The following is a 15000-nucleotide window of genomic DNA, read 5'->3' on the forward strand; positions in this document are numbered from 1 at the left end:
CTCCTGTTTTAAGCAAAAAGCAATGATTTGTTTTCGTCATTAACCTTCACAATAGTCATTTTTACTACTCTATGAATGGGATGTTTCTTATTTCTTCATATGAATTCACGAATGCCGTTGATCCGTAAGCCACCGGTGGAGCCGACAGAGCCGCGGCCCCGCGGAGGCTCACGTGTCTGGATGTATGTGCATGTCTGAGCGGGAGGCCGACATGTGCACTTGTTGCATTACCCCCCCCCCCCCCCCCCGTCGATCACTCCGCCTCGGGGGGAAACAGAACGAAGCAACAAACAAAAAGGCCTGTCGGATCCCCTGCTCTCCAATCGGTGAGGAGAGAGAGAGGGAGAGAGACAAGCAGAATCATCCCACGGCAGAGGGAATCATTAACGTCCCATCAAGAGGAGATCTGGGCGTCGAGGGCGTCGAGAGCGAGCAGAGCTCAGCAGGGGGAGCGGGTTAATGGCGTCTGATGACTTTGCAAATGACGCAGCGCGGGCCGCGCAAACGGAGCGGCGCCCGAGCGGCGCCCGAGCGGACACCCGCGGCGTCATCGCGTTGACAAAAGCATTGGGCCACACACGTCCAGGTCATCACATTCTCCCAGACACACACTGGACACACACTGAACACACACTCAACACACACTCAACACACACTGAACACACACTGAACACACACTGAACACACACTCAACACACACTCGACACACACTGAACACACACTGAACACACACTGAACACACACTCAACACACTCAACACACACTCAACACACACTCAACACACACTCAACACACACTGAACACACACTCAACACACACTGAACACACACTCAACACACACTCAACACACACTGAACACACACTCAACACACACTCAACACACACTGAACACACACTGAACACACACTGAACACACACTCAACACACTCAACACACACTCAACACACACTCAACACACATTCAACACACACTCAACACACACTCTGAGGCTCGATCTTTATTACTTCATCTCCTCCTCGGCTCTTAAGTTTCCCCCCGGGAGGTTTTCATTTCCGACGAAATGTCAGTGTTAATGGAAATGGGAATGGAAATAACAACCCCCCCCCCAAAAAAAGCACGTTTTTCTCATATTGCTTTCTGGGGGGGGGGGTGATGGCACAACTCGGCCTCGTCTCGTACTGTATACCGCCGTTACATTCCGCCCACGGGCGAATGACGCGACTTTTTATAGCTTGTCATCTTTTCCGAGGGGCGGAGTGGGACTGTCTTGGTGTTGTCTTCTTTTTTTTCCCGAGGGGTGAACTCCATCACGCGGGGGGAACGCGGCGGAGGGGTTCAAGTGTCGCGGTTAAAAACAGGAAAGGAAAAAGAGTTGAGTCGTCGTCGGACCGACTGGAACCGTGGAGTCCGTCCGTCCTCCTCGAGCTCGCGGGTTTGTCTGAGTGGTGAGATTAAATGCTGGAGTGGTCCTGTATCTGACGGGACACACACACACACACACACACACACACACACACACACACACACCTTCATCCTCAGAAACATCCCTCTCACTGTTCCGTCGCTCCCGATCGCACGTCCAAGATCTGAACACTCGACATTTTTCGTTCTTTAGAAATTCCGCCTCCTCCGACTCGTGTTTCTCTCACCGATCGCCGGTTTTTCGATTTCCTTCCATTTCGGACCCCTGACTTCAACTTTCGCCCCAACCCCCCCCCCCCCCCCCCCCCCCCCCCCCCCCCGAGTCTCGTGACCCCAAAACAACTATTGTGCTACTGTGTGTGTTTGTGTTTGTGTGTGTGTGTGTGTGTGTGTGTGTGTGTGTGTGTGTGTGTGTGTGTGCGCTCGCGCTCCATTAACTCCTGTTTCGAGTCTTTAGCTCTGTTTGGATTGGTGTCATGCCCCTAATCCCCACACGGCATGAAAACAAAGCCCCCCCCCCCGCGCCCCCTCCACATCGTTCTGCTCTGCTGAGTTTCGCTCTCCAGTCGATCGATCAATCAATCGTTCAGACTCTTTCTCCGGCCGACATGAACTTCGGCTTCCGTCGCCATGACGGCGTCATGATGCTACACTGTAGAAAACGAGGACGTTGCGACACTGGGAAGCTGTTTCTCTGGGTGAGAGCCGAGCGTCACTCGTCGTTCGGGTTGCCTCTTTGATATTTACACTCAAATCAAGTTGCGAGTCGAAAAACCGGTGGAATGATCACAGGCCTTTTGGCAGCCACGTTCCTCTCCCCTTAATTAAAACAGGATTTACGGCAGAATTGAAAGAAAAAAAATTGCGACACAAATGAATCTTGGAGGTGGACGTTTTGTGCAGTGCGTCCTCTCTCTCTCTCTCTCTCTCTCTCTCTCCTCCTTTGTTCATGTCCCTGCTCCACTTGTTTCCCCCCCTCATGTCTGCTGAGGAGGAGGGCACGGCGGGCGTTCGCTCACTCACTCACTCTCTGTCCGTCCGCCGCGATGATGAAGCGCCGCGGCCGCGCTCTTCATCAGACAGAGGCACAAACACGTCACACTGCATCACGGCGACTGGCGGCTTTTCGGTTTCACTTAAAGATGTAACATCCTGTCAGGTCACCAGCAGGTACGTGGTGTTTGCTCTCTCTCTCTCTCTCTGCGTCAGAGAGTGTCATCCCTCTCTCCCTCTCTCCCTCTCTCTCACTCCGTTCCGCCTCGTTGTTGCTGAGAATAAACAGGACTCCCCCAGTCGGGCCCGTCGGGTCGACCCAGTGCTCAGTGGCGTTCGGAGGCAGGACAGACGCGGCGCAAGGTGACTGTATGTAGAGCGCTCCTCAGGAGACGGGGAACACCTGCTCGGACAGAGACACACACACACACAACCATCCGCCGTGTGTGTGTGTGTGTGTGTGTGTGGTTTTTTTTCTTCACTCGTTCATTTAGGTCAAATATAATGACTCCTGTCCTTCACGATCTAACCACATTTTGAGCTCCGATCTCTACCCCCGTGCACTTTGATACGATCGATGTGGGCCATGATAACCGCTTTACGCAATATTGATTTGCTATTGAGTCCGATTGTTGCCAGACGGCGGCCAGCGGGCGGCCTCGGGGCATAATCAATTCATCAGCGGGCTTTTTAATCGACGAGGAGCTCGTCGCAGCAAAAAGACGGACGGGCGTGTCCTCGGGTAATCCAACGGAAGCGGCCGCTGACACACACACACACACACACACACACACACGCACTTCGTGTACATCGGCGAGTGTTGTCGTCGTTCCTCTGCGAGAGACTGTGTGCAGACCTCCTTTAATTCGAAAAAGTATTGGAGCAGAGGACGCCGGCGATCTCTCCCCGCGTCCTCCCTCCACCTCCGCGCTCGTCCAGCCCGTATGTATCTTGTTGTGTAGGTGAAGATGAGTTATAGTGGCCGAAGCGGCGCGGCTGATAGATGAAGGTTGAACTCGACTCTGGCCTACAACGGGCGACTTTGGAGGACGCCGGGGCCGCCATCCATCCTCCCGCGCAGCCACCTACTTAGCCCCCCCCCCCGAAAAGCTTCCACCGCGCACTGGTGCTAAATTGAATTCTTTTTCTACAGTGCACTGCGCTGCAGTTCTGTGGAGGGGGCACGCGTTGCTCCACCAGATGTGGCATCGCATCCACTGAGGATTTATTGTAGTGGATTCCAAAAATATAGCCATATAAATATATATATAAATATGACCAACATTGTTATTGAGCATATAATCTTTGTGGTAGTTTTCTGAAACCCTTCTCTCTCTCTCTCTCTTTCTATATATATAAATATATATATATATATATATATATATGTATTACAGCTGCAACAGTTAATTAACTTTTTAATTAAATCACCAAAAAGTAACAATTCTCTGATTTCAACTCAATTCTCTGATTTCAACACCCTGCCTCCGGTTGTTCGGGTGCAGCCCGCGTTCGTCGCGGTCCGGCGCGCGCCTCCTCCCGCCCGCCGTTATCGGCTTCTCGCTTCGGCGCCGCGCCCGGCTCCTTTATCAGCTCAAGGGCGGCGAGCGGCGCCGCCGCCGGCAAGAGTCGCCACCTCCTCATCCCGCGTGTCCAGGTGTGGGCCTCCACCAACATCCGCTATCGGCAGCAAACTTACAGGCACCTCAAGGCCATCACCACTTGAAAAAGGAAAGAGGCGCGGCGGCGTTGGAGTCGTCTCATTAGTTCCCTTGTCCCAGTCGTACTCTCTCTCTGTATCCCAGCCTTCGAGAAATAATTAATAATGGCAGATTCATTAGTCTGACAACAAACGGCGCACGGGTTCGTCCAGGGGTCGGCCGCCGCCGCCGCCGCCGCCGCGCTGCAGGTGAACTAAAGGTGCCGAATGTAAATGTTAACGTCTCCTGTAGCTGTAGATCTCCAACTGAACAGTATACGGGGGAAACTCCTCCCGGGGATTTATCGCTTCCCTTGCAAAAAGCCGCAGATGAGAATTATTCACTGCTGTGTGCAGGTTGCACTCGGTGATTCACGAGGTCGACTCTCGCTTCCCCGCCACTGCACTTCGGATGGAAGCTCGATGATCACACTCGTACGCCTGTCACTAGATTCATTTTTTTTTCTTTTCCTGCACCACAGCCTGGCCATCCACCGCGGCCCGGCATGTCGTGAGATTCTTATCCATCAGCGCTGCAAAAAAATGTTGACATGCGAAACGAGTGGACGTGTGCTGAGGGATGAGAGAGACCTGGGGGGGGGGGGGGGGGGGGGGGGGGGGGGGGGGGGGGGGGGAGTCTGGAGAAAGTTATCACCGCTGTCAGCGCGGTTGATCTGCGTGTCCTCGCGGCCGCTGCGTTAGTTTAGAATCCATCACCGCTGGGAGGGAAGTGTTCCGTCACTATGGAAACAAAATCAGGAAGTGCAGACGGCGCTGCCCCAAAGTGTAGACTGAATGGTGAGCGCACGCACACGCGGAACCAAAAATGACACTTCTTCCGAGCTGAAGAAAAGAAATAGAAAAGGAGACGGAGAGATATGCTCGGTTGAACAGGCGACGCTTGACTGGAATGATTCAATCGTAACTGGTGTGTGTGTGTGTGTGTGTGTGTGTGTGTGTGTGTGTGACCCTAATGCACCCCACGTGCTCAACCCACTCAGTATGTTCAGTGGAAAACTCGGCCCGCTGTCGGCGCAGGCTCGGCTCTGACACATGGCGACATACTTGGGCTTTCCTCATCGGGCAGTAAAAGTAAATGATGGGGCTCTTACATGAAGGCAGGACATCAGATCCCAATCAAACATGTGGCTCCGGTTCCTGTAATAGCTGTAAAAACAAACCCGCTCCATCTCCTCGACTCCCCCGCCAAACACAGAGCGAGAGACGCGTCCAGATCCAAACTTGGACCGGAGAGCTTCCCCTGTTTAAAGTCCCGGTTTCCTGTCGCCGTGTAAACACGGCGGTTAATCCTCTGCAGCCTCGCCAGCTCCTCCGACTGCTTAATGCCCGCGACGACAGGAGAAGGTGATGACTGAGTCTTCTGCTCGCAGCCGACAGACTGGGCTGCGCTGCGCCACGATCGCACTGTTTTTCATGAGCAACGGCACCGACAGAAAACGCTGTCTTTTTTCATCCAACGGCAAATGAGGTTCATTCCTGCAACGTATCCAGACAGATCTTTGTGAGGAAGGTAGAAGAAAAAACATTCATAACTTTGAAATGATCCAAAATATTATTCTGGTTATTAATAAAGGCGACTCTTATAACATGGATGAATCTGTATTGGCTCAGCACATCCCCGCAGTAGCACTACAGTCAAAATTAATTCATTTCAACAAACAAATTACTTCTATTTGGCGGTATGAAAGCCTGATGTAGGGAGAGCACATCTCCCTACCCCTTTCCACGAGCCTTCATGGTATGTGAGGCAGGGAGAGCAGCAGCTAAATGCCCACAGCGCAGAACAGAGCAGGCGTCAGTGACCACACATTACATCAATCAGGTCAGATACAGTTAGAATAGGAGCTGGGGTGTGAAGTGGCGTTCAGCGAAAACAAGGAGAGGTGATGTGAACGAGTCTTGTCGTTTTTGTGGGAGAAATGTGGACGTATCGGGTACTTTGAGTCAAATGCTCGTTCATCAGCGACGGCCATCATGGTCCTTTACAAAAGCCGCTTCTCTCCGCGTCGCGGTACATAAACCCCGCCCATTAGCAGATCACGTCTTGCGATTGGACCAGCAGGTTTTCCTGCCGGTGGGAAATCGCTTCCCGACGGACGAGATCCGGACCGTGAGTCCGGCAGAGCAAATGGAAACGGAGCTCCCAGAATGCGTCCGGGCTCCCAGGCCTATGGTTCTAACGCCATGCTCCACATCACTGTGGCGCCTCTGAAGAGAGCCAGTTGTGTCCTTGTGTCGGGGGGATCGCTGTCGCCAGTCAAGAAGCTGAATCTTTGGCAAAAGTACCGCGCCGCATTTGATCTAAGGCACGGAGCGGAGAGGACGGACACCGGTCCGACTCTGGTTACAGAGTGATGAGACGTGGGACGCCTGTGAGCAATCATCCATGTGAAGTCAGCTCTCTCTGAGGTGAAGCGTCCATTTGTTCTCCAAAGAGACGTCAGCCGGTGGAACTAACTGTGCGTTTTCATGCTGTGTCTGTTAAATGAAAAAAAAAAAAGAACTACAGCCTCACGTTCACATCCCCGTCGATGTGACCTTTAGTTATTATCCGTACAGTTAATAAAAAAGATCAGGGGGTCGACATCAGTGTGATCATATCTGTGGAAAAAAATGTTGGTATTTGTGCACGGACCCTTTTCTATCAACTCTACTCCAATCGGTGAGTGTGAACATCCCTCGTGTTCGCGGTTGAACGGTTGAACCCCGTATCTCACACACACACACGCACACACACACACACACGCACACACACGCACACGCTACTTGCTATTCCTGCAAATGGTGGCCCTTCACGCCAGCCCTTTTCGGTTTTACACTCATATTTATGCAGCATCTAGTGTTCCGCTCGGATCGCGCCCCCCCCCCCGGAGTCCTCATTCATCTAATGGCTCTGCCTCTCATTCACTCCTCCATGAAGAGAAGCATCAGCGTCTTTCAGCCGGTGCGCGGGGCTCGTTCGAGAGGGCCGAGGGCGCGGGGTGCCTCGTTCCTCCGCGGGCTCCGCTTCCTGCTGATAATCATCCGACCTCATCTGCACAACAATCCAACGTGCCTCTCTCTCTCTCTCTCTTTCTCTCTTTCTCTCTTTCTTTCTTTCTTTCTTTCTTTCTTTCCTTTTTTCGGTGTCGAGCCGCCCGTGGATTCCCTCCGGCTGTAATCCATGGCTCCTTGTGTCTTTGGGGGATTAGACGGGGGCTGTTTTTCGGTATCTGACGGCAGGGGCTGCGGGTGTAGGAGACGCATATTTAGAAAAAAGACGGTCGGGATGCGATCGGTCACGTCAGCGTTATCGCCGGCGGCACAGAGAGAGAAATAACAGACGCAAACACCGCGCGGTGTCTCTTTTGGCCGTGGCGGCTTTGTTGGGTGGACTGGCGACGGTCCAGCGCTGCGTCCCTGAACGTCAGCGAGGGAGCGATGGAGGTAGAGCGAGGCAGGCACACACACACACACACACACACACACACACACACACACACACACCACTGTTCAGTGAGAGGCGGAGACCGAGGCTGTGCACTGTGTGACAGATTGAAGCCTTTTTTTCCTTTCTCTTTTTTCATGCACTGCAGCCCTGGACTTCTTCTCGTCGTACACGGCGTGAACACAAACCACCGGATCGTTTCACTGGACATTAGAACGGACCTCACTCCTCCTCTTTGTCAGTTAAAAAAAAAAACCCCTGCGTGATGTCCGACCGAGCGCACGTCAGGGCGGCGGCGATGAAACGATAATAAAGATAATTATGGCGAAATAACTTTTCCCCCGATAGAATTAAAAGACACGGTAGATACGACTTCGATGGAACCAATTCCATCCATGTTTTCACAGGCTGAGGATGAGGATAGCGCCGTGCCCAACCAATCGCGTGGCTGCAATAGAGTCACAGCGGCCCGAGGCGTGGAGATATTTGGGCTATTTAAAGTCCGCCAAGAAGCCAAGCCGTAGCATCACGTGCGCAGCAAACTGTGTCGAAAGAAGTTAAATTAGTATCATTTTGTACAGTGCATTTGTCATTTTGAACTCTTCACAGAAAACAAATAATATTTAAACCAAAATTAACTCAATCTTCACGTCTCACAACTGGGAAACTTGACAGAAGTGGTCATTTGACTGATATCGTGATATATTTTACACCACGGTGCAGACGTGTACTGATGATTTGATCCAGTCGTGTTTATTGAGAGGAGACGTGTACCCAGTAATACGCTGCTACCGTACCCGCAGTGTTTTATAATTTAATTGCAGCGGATGCAGTGTGCGAGGGGGCCCGATAAGATGATCTTGATTTGTTATCTCATGCCGATGTAATTTATTCTAATTCATTGTTCCTGGCATGCTGCGTGTTTCATACTCTGGCATGTCTTGGCAGCGGATCTCTTATCATCATTGGGTAAAATGTTTCTGAGCCTGTTTTGGTTTCTGAGTGGATTCGTGGATTTGCAGGCGCCAGCTGCTCGAGGTGATGTAGGTCGGTGGTGCCTTTTTTCAAAACTTCCGCTCTGAGTCGTCTTTGTCGTCAAGCGGAGATTTTTTCTAAAGTTTTAAAACCGAAACGATCTCCGTCGCGTCTCTGTTAATCCAGACTGAAACAAAAGAAAAAAAAAACCCGGGCCCAGCAGCTTTTGGAACCGGAACCGTAACACCAATGTTCACAGCTCATGACATTAACACGGATTGAAATGAATCTCGGTTCAACGTCACATCGCGCGTCGAGACCCAGACTCGGCCCCGAGCAGCGGCTTGTCGGCCGCGACCTTGACGACGGCTGCCGCTCGTCTCCGAGGACGCCATCTGGAAGTCTGTCTCGTGCGACAGCAGTTGCTCGTCATTCATTTAGCCGCGACCTCGTCCTCCTTCGCGTAACAGTCTCTGGCGGCGGCGGCCCGGGACGTTTCCCGGCGGTTGGTTGGTTTTGTTGTCGTTCGAAGCGTCACAGTCTTAGTTTGGGGGGATTCAACTGCGGCACCTGCAGTAAAAGTGAAATAGTACAACACAGAACATTTCCATCCTCTCTTCTATGTCGCTGTTTCGTATGCTCGGTGTGTGCGTCACTCATCCAGCCCCCCCCCCCCCCCCCCAACCCCCCTCCCCCCTCCCCCCTCGCCGCCGTGAGCAATGTGATGGGGGCTAATTGCATTTTACAGGCAACCTCGTTAATGACGATGTTGTAATGGCTTTCAGCTATTATTGAATTGACTTTTTTTTCCGCATTGCCATTTTAGTTTACACAACTGCCATTTGCTCTAAAGCTTTCTGGTACAAGCTGGCCTGTTTTCTGTTTGTTCATTTTTTTTTTTATATGAGCGATGCGATAGCAGGTTTAATGCTGTGAATAAAAACAAAACAGAAGTGTGTGTTATTATTTCATGAGGTGTGCACGTTGTCGCCGTTGCTTGTCATCGGGAATTGTTCTTGAGGGGAATGAAAACCTGAAAGACCGAAGCTCCATCAGAAGACGCGCGTTCGTATAATACTGAATACTTAATTGACCTCGACCGTCGACTGCAGCTCGTATTGCTTTTATCTTGTAAGTGTAATTTATTCGTAAAATTGTAAATGTAATTTAATATTCTGGGGTTGAAATCAGTTTGTTGTGTTTCTGCAGTTTTTGTGCCGTAGTTCATATTAAAGGAAAGTATATTCAGCTTTCTCAGTTTTTCTCTCTTTCCTCTAGTGTGTTGGAGGTTAAACACTGATCTTGTATCTGCTGAAACGCAGTTCATTGATTAATCGATTAGTAATCAACTACTAAATTAATCGCCAACTATATTGACAATCAATTAATTGGTTCAAGTTAAAATTCTCTTATTTCTTCTTAAAGGTGAATATGTTCTGGTTTCCTTGCTCCTCTGTGACATCATCTTGAGGTTTTGGGAAAACGCAATTGTCATTTTTTTTCACCATTTCATGAACCAAACAACGAATCAAGCAATCGAGAAAATAGCCGACAGATTCACGGATTATGAAAAGAATCCTTGGTTCTGTCCCTGTGACCGATGAGTGAGGCGCCGATCGTACCACTCGCACTCGAAGATGCGTTTCCTTTCACATTATGATGTTATGTGCAAATATGCGACGCACACAAAAAAAAAAAACTGTCTAAGTGAGAAAACCTTGAAGGGGGTGAGTGCGTTCTGTTTCTCTGAGCGTCGCATGTGTTCATTTCCCTCTCTCCCGTCGTCTCTGGGCCAAACAATCGCTCCGACCACAATGTGCCGACATTGAAAGAACTGCCTCTTTATCTCTTTACCTCAGCCAAGGCTGCGAGCGGCGCCCGGCGGCCCTGTTTGATTCTTCCGTTCCATCTGCCTCCGCTTTGCTTTTTATACAAACAGAAGAACAAACGGGACCTGGCCTCAGTGAAATCATCCAACTCTAATACAGTTTTTCCTCGGTCACCCTGACCTCCGCACCGCCCTCGGCAGTGGCCTCCCGTCGGACACGGCTAACTGTGACGGTGCGGTTTCACACCCGTCGCGATGGGTTTCTCGCGCGAGTTCGGTCGCAAGCGAAGCACTTTTGCGTATTTGTGTCGTTGGCGCGGAAAGACGCTCACACACACGCGCAGGTAGACATGAACCGTTGGAGGAAAACGAGGCCGTGATCATCCATTCCTGATACGTTGACGCGACGTCTGGCCACAGTGACGGAGGAGGGGATCTCGACGCTCATTGGCTATCGCGTCATCGCCTCGCGCGAATATGTCGCTTGAGCCGAAATTCTGCGTCTAGTTGCGCCTTTGCATTGACTTTGTATGTGATCTTGCCACGCTAATTATTCGCGTGAACACACCTTAAAGGGATAGTTCAGTGATTTTGAAGTGGGGTTGTATCAGTTACTTATGCATAGTTAATATTTCACCTCATGGAGACGGTGATCAGCGATGTCACTGAACTGAGTTTGGAGGAGAAGAGGAAGAAGCGTAAGTCTGAGTCCCACTGTTGCAGAGGGGACCACCGAGAAACCTCTTTTCCTAAAAAATGTGTTCAATTGTACGCTAAAGGACGTATTTTTTCACTGCTTTAGTTTTCCGCCAGACACTTTTTTTTTTCAAGCGTACTTCGGCCGTGTGTCGCGGCGCCAACTCGTCGCGGTAGCTGTGAACAGCTGATTTGCGGAGTGGTACTGCACCTCCACGCGGTGACATATTAGCTGTGCATAGGTAACTCATACAACCCCACTTCGAAATCACTGAGCTGTCCCTTTAAGAACGAGGGCGGCGAGCCCCGGGCTCTTCAATCCGCCCCCCAAAAAGGTCAAACGTCGCTCGGCTCCTCGTCGACCTCCGCTGGCCTCCCCACGGCCGCCGCGATCGAGTTTTGGGGGCGGATCCTTTTTCTCCCCCGCTTCGCTTCCCTTTCATGTATAACGATGTAATCGCCCTTTCCCACCGGACAAACATAGGAGTCTCCTTACAGCTGCCTGTCCTTTTTCTGTTGTCCTAAAAAAAAAGTGTTTTGTTAGCCGTCACCCATCCCGCCGCGCCGAGCTAATCCGTCGCCCTCGGGGGAGCTGCAGTTGTCCTGCGGAGGACAGCAGGGAGGGCAGATGAGTCATTTCGCCCTCCTTCAGCCTCGCGCAGTACTTTTTTCGAATAGACGGAGAGAATGGAAGAGAGAAATGTTTTGATCGCCCCCCCCCTCCAGGGGGTCCAGCAGTTTTCTAAGATCACAAATTGCAGCGTTTTTCGGCGTCGCCGGGATTCATTCACTCGGGGCCTTTTTGTTGTCGAGCCGCCGACTGTCCGCTTCGCTCTCTCTCTCTCTCTCTCTCTCTCTCTCTCTCCCTCCGACCGACTCAATGTTCTGTCCGCACGCTGGGAGATTTAAGGCTTCGCCGATAAGATGATGGGGCTTCAGGTGTGTCCAGGTCCAAAGCCGGATTCATGCCTCTGCGTCAGCTTGTTGCAGGGGCGGCCTGGAGGTTCTGTCGCATCTCCACAAAAAAAAAGGCAATTATACCACGGGAGCAGACGAAGAGTTACTGTGCTCGTCCACTTTGCACTGCAGGTGTTTCCTCCTCCCACGCGGTCCATGGTCCCGATCGTGACGGTGAAGGCAGCGTGCCGTGGGTCGAGGGGCAGGATTAGTTAGTCAAAATGCTTCTGCGGTTCATTACAAATAAAGCCGGTGTGATTGTCAACATATTTACCTCACTGGCTGAATGACACACACACACACACACACACACACACTCCGAGTCCGAAGCGACAGCACCACTGGAACGACTGGACAGGTGAGACTACAAACACGGGGTTTAACAGCCAATCAGAGAGCAGCGTGGTTCTCCCGTATCTCAGCCAGGGTATGGGACTCTTTAGGCACCTCACGATTCCATTTCGTTTCACAGGGCTACGATCCGATTAGAGCACGGCAATCGAAGCATCTTGACGAATCCAAAGAATAATAAACGCTTCCGTACGCCTGCTTTTCATGCGGCGGCTGCCGGTCGAATCATTGCACAGTCTAAGATCACAGTCTGTGGCTCGGCGATGTGAAGTTGCGTCCAAATGTTGGAAATTGAGTTGTAAAATGTCCCATTATTCATTTTTCTGCATCGTGACATTATCGCCCCAAAGGGAATCGTGACGCATCTAAGAGTCCATTACTTCTCCCGCCACTGATCCCAGTCTGAGTCCGACTGTCAAACAGCCGCTGTAGCTGTGGATGGAAACTCGGAAGGTCTCACATGGCGACTGTTCACCGGGTGTGTGACGGACGAAGGTCTGCGTCACGTCTGTTCGGAATCATCAGACGTGTATTGACACATTGGTCCCGACAGGCTGAGGATTTATTGGGGGTGGTTAGCGTCCACTAAGCTTCGGCCTCAGTCTCCCGGTCTCTTCCCACGCCGTCCGTACGACAGCAAGCTTCTCTTTCTTTCAGCCACGCAGATGCCGTCGACTCGGTTTGAATCCGACGTCGCGTGTCATCTGATCTTGAGGTTCGATTTCGTCTTTAAGTGGATCGATAGGGACTTGTGATTGTGTGTGTGTGTGTGTGTGTGTGTGTGTGTGTGTGTGTACATTTATCTACAGTTATTCCATGTCGAACAGCCGTGGTTGTTATTGGCTTGTTTGCGTGTGAATAGTTGAGCGCAGACACAGATTGTATGTGTCTGGTCTCTGCGTTATCAACTGGACACAGTGAATGTGGCCTAGACACATGGAATTGAACTGATTGATGATTGACAGTTGAATTTGCTCCAGACAGAGAGAGAGAGAGAGAGAGAGAGAGAGAGAGAGAGAGAGAGAGAGAGAGAGAGTTTGGTTGAAGCAGAAGTTATTTTAGTATAATCAAATACTTTTAAATGCTAATTTCAGATTTACACGTGTCCTCTTAAATAAAGGACTTCAGCTTCATTGGCCGTGAACGTGTTCGGCTCTTTAATAGTCTAGTTACTTCTTCTTTTTTTTCACTTCATCCACAGACTTTCCCCTTGAAATGTTTACATGTTGTTCTGACACACGGATTAAAAGCAGCGACCTTCACCCCTCACCGTCATGAAGCTTATTCAGCTGTTTACGGAGAATAACAAGGAGGACAGTATTAATATTCGTCACATGACTGAACGAACGGGCTGCAGATGCACGGTGTCGCCGGGGGGCCGATGTTTCTATGAGGTTTCGTAGAGAAGAGCGCCAGGGCTGAAATCAGAACACTTTGTTATGAAAATATTGGCGTGAGGGGGTTTATGAATCGGCGAGAAATACAGTTATGAAAGAACTGAACAATTTAACATAACTTATTTTTTCCCGAAGTTCTTATATCCAATATCATTTTGTGGCGTCATTTACTGCGACATAAACCACTAATTGTAGTTTACCGGATATTGGAATTATAATAATACACAACGGATGTGATAAATGAAAACATTCATTTGTTGCCGCCGTCGTTGTTTTAATATTGACGCTTCCTGTCAGTGTGTGTGTGTGTGTGTGTGTGTGTGTGTGTGTTGTCTTTGCTCGAGCCGATTATTAAAACGCATGAATATTTTATCTCCTTCCGATATTAAGCAGAGTGTTAAGAGAGTGTCTCCTGTAAAGTGTGCGTGTTATGAAGTCGTCAGGCGATATCATTTTGTGGTATACATTAATGCGACGTGAGCTCCTAAATATAGTTTACCAGATTTACTTTCAGACTGACTAAACACAACTGTACATGGTGAGTTCATCTTTTCCTGTTGTGGCAAAGTACAGGTTTTTTTTCTCTTCTTTTTCCTTTGAGAAGAATTAAAATGCCTGTAAAAGATTCAATCTGAACATCAAAGGTTGTGAATAGTCACTTTATCATTCAGGAGATGTTTTTTTGGATTTTAACAGTTTAAACTGTAACAAAAATAAATGAAAAACGTTTGTCAGTTTCCACCGCCGCCGTCGTTTTGATGTTGACGCGTCCCGTCGGTGTGTGTGTGTGTGTGTGTGTGTCATTAAGTAGAGTGGACACCCTTCATCACTGTCGTGACTGTCGCACAAACAATATCTGTGATGGGGCCACGAGCGGGTCGGATCCATGAGAAACCGATGCCGGACGGGGGTTTTTAAGGCTGCGGAGATGATTCAGAGTATTAGCGCGAGGGGTTTTTAAACCCACATTATGTAGAGTGAGCACTCTTAACTGTATTGTGTTCTTTTATGAATGCCGCAATCAGACGAGCCGCGGCTTACGGCCGCTCATCACGGCTGATTCAGAGAGATAAAGAGGATCGGCGAAATCATGAGTCGGTATTATTCGGTGTAACGTAATCAGATTTAGTGTTTTTCGAGCGGCGGGCAAGTGAGGACGTCGCTGCTCCGCCATCCCCTCACTCGGAGACACTGCGCGGTGCGGAGGCGGGAGCGCTAATGATTTTGGTCATGGCGC

The 15000-nt window shown here is 50.3% G+C and overlaps 1 protein-coding gene across 1 annotated transcript in view; it reads left to right on the forward strand.

Annotated features, from left to right (window-relative positions):
- LOC118316962 (cadherin-4-like) overlaps positions 1–15000 on the forward strand; it is a 192925-nt gene that overhangs the window by 67252 nt on the left and 110673 nt on the right. The window lies entirely within an intron of this gene.

This window comes from Scophthalmus maximus, chromosome 3, assembly GCF_022379125.1.
Source record: "Scophthalmus maximus strain ysfricsl-2021 chromosome 3, ASM2237912v1, whole genome shotgun sequence".
Lineage (NCBI taxonomy): Eukaryota > Metazoa > Chordata > Actinopteri > Pleuronectiformes > Scophthalmidae > Scophthalmus > Scophthalmus maximus.